Source organism: Lytechinus pictus, chromosome 15 (assembly GCF_037042905.1).
Source record: "Lytechinus pictus isolate F3 Inbred chromosome 15, Lp3.0, whole genome shotgun sequence".
In the NCBI taxonomy this organism is placed as follows: Eukaryota; Metazoa; Echinodermata; class Echinoidea; order Temnopleuroida; family Toxopneustidae; genus Lytechinus; species Lytechinus pictus.
In genome coordinates, this window is record NC_087259.1 from 23,468,598 (window position 1) to 23,475,568 (window position 6,971).

Here is a 6,971-nt window from a genome sequence, read left to right on the forward strand (position 1 = left end):
GACAGTCAGTCGGCAAGCCCCTGTGGTTAATGAGCAAATGAGCAAGATTTATCCAAGTCCTCTCTTGGCTGAATTCATGTCCTGCAAAATCTCGTAAATTGTGAGACTTTCTTTCTCAAAGAATTTAACCACTTTCTCCTTGAGTAATATTGATTATTTTTTAACCATGGGCAAGAGTAAATGTTACTCTTTTATATTGGTCATTTCTTTTGAATGAAATATTTTGATAAATAAGTGATTTTTTTACCTGAAAAGATGCATCAAACAGAAGTTTCTTCCTCTGTTTTCACTTGCAAATTGTGCAACATTTTGTGTTTTAGGCACCAACATTATTTATATCATCAGAAAGCTCAAACTCTATACTTTCTTACAATGTCACTCTCGATATGTGGCATCTTTTAGATGGGTCAGCAGCCAGATTTTTCCATCAAGATGCAAGACGAGATTTCTGAAATTTCTGAGTAACATAAAATCCAGAGTTCTGATTGGCTGAATAATGTTTTCAACACAACAGGCGCGGGTAATTTGAAGAGATTACCACATGGTCAGTGTGACCTTGCAGAGGCCGGGGAACATTGGAATTTGCGTGGGTGTGTGGTCTCTATGACCAATCAGAGCGCAGTATTCTTGTTTTTGAGCTGCTAAATGTACTTGGCTTATGAAAAGCTGGCTGCTGACCCATCTAAAATACATCTTATAAAAATTATATCATATTAAAGCTTAGATATTCAGCTTTATCATTATCTAAAAATCATTTGTGCTTAAATAGAAATTAAGTGTGAAAACAACAACTTTTTTTGCATGAAAAATTATCTTGTTTCATGTTTTAGATCAAAAGTTTTCCCTATATTACAACATCCTTTTAAAAATCCAAACACATAACCTGAAAGAATGATTCTTCTTCTTTACAAAGATACCAAAAACATGAAATTTTGTCAATATTTAGAGCAGCAATGGCCGAATAAAAAGAGGTGTTTTGGTTCGAACCAAGCACATTAACTATGCAAAAACCCTCTAGTCATGAATATGACTTGGATAAAGAAGCTACTTTTTCAGGGCTTGCCGACTGACTGTCGACGATCGGATCGTCTTAAAAAGATGTATTCATCAGTTTTCGTTACAGTCCTTTTGTAACTGACAATTGCATCTCGACAAAGAGTTAATAACGAGGACGAGGTCACATGAGTGACCAAGGGTATTAATTGTCTCCTCACCTCTTCTTTCCCTTTTCGGCTTGTGACATGGAATGAATGTAGATCAGGGTTTTTTTTTTTGCTAGATTTTTGCAAAACAAGGAGCGGGTGTGACCAGTTGGTTTGGCCCATTGCATTGGCGGCGGAAGCAGGGACGGATCTAGTTTTCGCCAAGGGGGGGGGGGGTAGTCCTAACTAAAGACTGAAGTTTTAAGTACTTCTTAGCTTTATTCTTACTAACAATAGTTGAAATAAGATATATCGAAACAGGGGCCGCGGAAAGGTGGAATGGGGCTTCCAAAACGGTATACAAAGACGTAAAAATGACCATCTGATTGTGATTGTTTGCATGGTCAGCCCACCCACTTTCAAAACCGTTCCGTGGCCCCTTCATTAGGCCTAAATAAATGATGGGAGCGCGAAGCGTAACCTCAAATCTTTTGGTATGTCATGCATTCAGACCTGAAAATTGAAAATTCTGAGCATTTTCTTTTAATCACAAACAAGATGCTTATATAACTGAAATAATGCGAGCGCGAAGCGCGAGTTGGGTTTTTTTTTGGAGATAAATAAGCCTTTATTACTTCGTAATCATGAAGAGAATTGGTATCTGCCTAGATTAAGAATGCAAGCGCGAAGCGCGGGATGATTCCTTTTAATATAAAATCTGAAAACTGTTATTTTATGCACGCCTATTAATAAAAACAAGATATATATGTTCATAAACAATAAAAGCGCGAACTGATTTTTATTTTGTATGTATATATATCGCGCTTGAACCGTTTAAGCACTGTTTGATACTTTGGAAAATTTCGAGAAGGATATGGATCTCACTAAAAATAAATGATGCAAGTGCGACGGGCGAGATTAATTTTTTGGTGGTTTAGACGTAAAACGTGACAATTTAAGCACTTTTCGTAATTACGAACATGATTTTTTTTCCTTGAGGGATTAACCCCCATACCCCCCCCCCTCGACTCGCCACTATGAAATTCTGGTTTCAACATACATACGGAAAATATCAAATTACTATATACATCTACAATGTAGATGACACAACTTGTGATTACAAGTATTCGTAAGTAGAAAAGATCGATTATGTTCTTGTTTGCAAGATTGCGAATTTTATTTTTGTTATATACGATATACAGAGAAAAATTACAGCTCTTGGTAACTGTTGCATGCAACTGGCATGCACATTCAGAGTGAAAGATGCGATAAATGAGATGCAAATAAAACATGTAAAAGGGTATTTCCAGAGCTTAATGATAGTCCTGTTATGAAAAATAATCATTTTACTACATACATTTATGAGAGACAAACCGTCTAATTCAAGTTTTCACAATAAAAAGAAATCTGTGAGAAGCGTCGTGGTGTAGCGGTTCTGACTCAGACCTTGTAATCAGAGGGCGGCGTGTTTGAATCCCACCATGACCCAGCGGCATACCTGCATGCCATCTGTCAGTTTGGAGTCCGTTTCGTTGGTGTGACCTTCGCAAAATATCAGTGTAACGATAGTTTAATATAATTCCATTTATTGAATGGTTTAGTATTGTATTGTATTGTATTTATTTAATCACGGTAAAACTTACATTCAGTCATAACAGACTGCTTTTCAGCAAGTCCGTGAACATTAAAAACATGTAAAAGTGAGACAATACGAAAATATTTGAAAATATTACAGTAACACATAAAATAAAACATACATAAATAAAATGAAAAACAATAAGTAAAACTACATTAAACCCTAGTGCGAAGAGAAATCATAGAAATTCTCTAGCCCCCCCCCCCCCCCGGCAGATGAGTTAGGAGTCGATGGAATTAACTGATGTCATAAATAAAGAGAACTGATCCAATTGACGCGTATAACTTGGTATGGAATTAAATAATTGAATACCTATATAGAGACCGCCGTCCCTTATAAAATTTGCTTTTGGTTTTTCGAGATTAATCCTACACTGGTAATTTCGAAGAGAATAATTACTTTTCTTGATACTTATTTTGGAGCACAAGAAAGATGGAAGTTGTCCATGAAGTAATTTAAATATAAAGGAAACTGCCTGTTTTTCCATCGCAATTCTAACTTGTCAATGTTCAGAGTAGAATACAACAGGTTGGTACTGTATCTATAATCAACTCTTAAGACCATACGCAGTGCTCGATTTTGAAGAACACTCAATTCTTTAAAAAATTGAACCATACGATAGAGCAGTAATCAAAGTGTGGTTGAAAGAGTGAATATAGCAGTATTCAGACTGATGTATGGCCCGAGTCGTTTCAAACAATACAGGGGTTTTGTTGATTTCGTCTCAACAAATTTAACATGTGCATTCCAGTTAAAGGGATGGTCCAGGCTGAAACTATTTATAGCTTAATAAATAGAGTAGAATTCACTAAGCAAAATGCCGAAAATTTCATTAAAATCGGATAACAAATAACAAAGTTAATGAATTTTAAAATTTAGCAATATTTTCTGAAAACAGTCGTCATGAATATTCATTAGGTGGGCTGATGATGTCACATCCCCACTTGTTCTTTTGTATTTTATTATATGAAATTAGGTTTATTCAATTTTTTTCCTTTAAGAACTAGAAAAATTGTATTGGCTACTGATTTAGTGCATTAGATATTTATTGTTGCAACTTATTTCATTATAAGGGAGACATATTATTCACACAAGTATGAAATAATGGAAAAAATATGTTTTTATGTAATAATATAAGAAAACGGAAAGTGGAGATGTGACATCATCAACCCACCTAATGAATATTCATGACGACTGTTTTCACAAAATATTGCTACACTTTAAGCTTCAATAACTTTATTATTTGTTATCCGATTTTGATGAAATTTTCGGCATTTTGCTCAGTGAATTCTACTCTATGTATTAAGATATAAATATAACAACTTATACTCTGTCATTTCTGGTACCGTAGTAACACAACTATGGAGTACTGAGTCATTCCCATTTCGGAAAGGAATTTTTCAGGGGGATCCCCTATCACCGCTCATTTTTACCATGTGTATTAACCCCCTTCTCGAATATTTGAAATCAAATGACAAATTCGGTTATACGTCGTCTGAAAGTAAATATGTGACTACTTTTTTCGCTGATGATTTCTGCCTATTGACTTCTAACAGTAGGTCTCACCAGCGAATCATGAATACTCTGACTTCTCATGTCTCTAGTCTGGGTCTCAAACTAAAGCCATCGAAATGTAGGTCATTGTCAATCTCTAGTGGAGTAATAAACAAAACTACCTCATTTCAAATAGAGGGCCAGAATGTTTTGTCACTGAGTGTTACTGACAACCGTTTTAAGTTCCTTGGGTCACTTGTCACTGATAATGATAATTCCAGGTCAGTTTATGAATACCTCAATGAAATTATAACGTCAGGATTACGTAATATAGATGCTTCCTTAGTACGTCCAGTCTATAAATTGGAAATCTATTCAAGATATTTTCTACCATCAATTAGATTCCATGTCACAGTGAATGATCTTTGTCAAACACATTTAAAGCAGCTTGATGCTCTCACAAATAGATATGCAAAGAAGTGATCTGGCCTTGCTCACCCAGCCACCCTGGCAATGATTCACATGCCAGAAGGCCTGGATATTCCATCCATCTCTGACTTGTACATTGAATGCCACACTCTCGCTCATGTCCACATTCGGGAAAGGAGTGATTCCAAAGTCAATGAGTGTTTGGATTCCAAACTTGAAAGAGAGAAAAAGTGGACAAGAAAAGTGTCTGCTACTGTGCAGTCTGAAAAGATCTGGGATGATGTACATGTACAAAATCTAACATCAGCTAATAAACAAAAACTTGCAGTAAAAAACTCGTGTAAACAACGGGTGTCAGAATACTGGCGAAGTCATGTAAGAAACCTGGCGGTGCAAGGAAAAACCCTTGAATTAATTAGTATAGAAACCAATAATTCCCAGTGGAAGAGTGTGGCATACAATCTACCCGAGAGAGTAACCAAATTTATGCTTAATGCTCTAACGGACTCATTGAATACACGGGCAAATTTGCTTACATGGGGTAAAAGGTCAAGCGATAGGTGCACGAAATGTTGTAATCGTGAAACACTTCACCATGTGCTTAATCATTGTCCAGTTGCCTTGGAACAAGGCCGTTTCACTTGGCGCCACAACAATGTATTAAATCATATCGTTGAGGTCGCCAAGTCGGGTATTGATGCGCACAGTGAATCTGTATCGGGTCCTGTCATCCAAATTGATCTCGCAGGTGACGCGCGGTCTGTCCGGTCTACTGTACCTCTTGCATGCACCCAAACAGACTTAATCCCAGATATGTGCATATTTTGGAAACGGGATAAGAAACTTGCAATTATTGAACTCACGGTTCCTTTCGAAACAAATCTGATCAGGGCAAATGAACGAAAATCAAATAAATATGCACCTATGATTTCGGACATAGAAGCCAATGGTTTCGATGTACTTTTCTTTCCTATAGAAATAGGTTCCAGGGGCTATATCAATAACGACAATTCACAAAAGCTGAAGAAATTTCTCTCGTTATTTGGGAAACCAGTGCCTTTCAAGACCTTTCGGGATAAACTTGCGTCACTTGCCATCACTTCTTCATTTGTAATATATTCGGCCAAGGAGGAACCCGTATGGGAATGTCATAACCCACTAATGTAAAAAAATGTAATAATAACCAAATACCGTAAGACAAACAAAAATAATTTTAACAAAAAAAATACGACGACTTATTGTGAGGATTTCCAAAATGTGACCCCCCCCCCCCATAACATACACTCTCGGGGATATTTTGTTCAATGTATTGCCTTTGGTGGGCGTATGGGCCTTCCGACTGTTGATTGATCAAATGCATTCGTTTCGTGTGCAATTTTCTTTGCCCAGCGGTTGGTGGATTCATGTGTTGACCAGCCCAATGCTTTTTCTTTCTTCTTTCTGAGAGTGTATGATGTGTGGAGGGAAACAAATATCCATTTATATGTATCCAAGGAAGACAGAAACGTAATCTGGTCATTTGCCTGTGTCGGGGTATAATTATGTGCAATCATTTGAATTTATGTAATGCCCTGGAAGTCACATGTTGTTTTTCTTTCTCTTTCTCTCTCACACCCCCCCCCCACTCTCTCTCTCCCACCAGCCCTCACCCTCTCACTCTCTCTCCTCTCTCTTTTACTCTCCCCCTTTCTCATTCCTTCTCTTCTATTTTTTTTATTTCACCTTTGTATGTACCATCTCTCCCTTCTTTTATTTCTATACCTCTCTTTTCTTAATTGCTTTAGTTCCCGTTTTTTTTCTACATACTGTACTTCTTTATAATAATTTCATGCTTGTTTTAATATTTTGATTCGGGGTAATTATAGTAATGTATTGTATATGCTATTATGTTAATATAATCTATGTTATTTATGTATGCCCTGCTTGTTCTGTTACTCAGATATGTCCTGGGCGTTCCTTTCTTCTATGTTTGTATATATTTTATTCCTTTGTTTGAACGATTTGAATGTTAATAAAGTGATGAATTACTACAAGCCCGGACCATCCCTTTAAGCGGTGCACTGAGCATAACGCCAAGGTATTTGCACTCTTCCACTCTTGATTTTTTCACCGTCAATTTGAACTTGTGCATTTGCAAATGCTAATAATTTACGCCTTGATCCAAATATGATAAATTCACATTTCTTAGGGTTCAGTAATAATTCATTACATTTCAACCAGTCTGAAATCCGTGCCAAATCTTCATTTAGACAGGAACATAAATCAGAAAC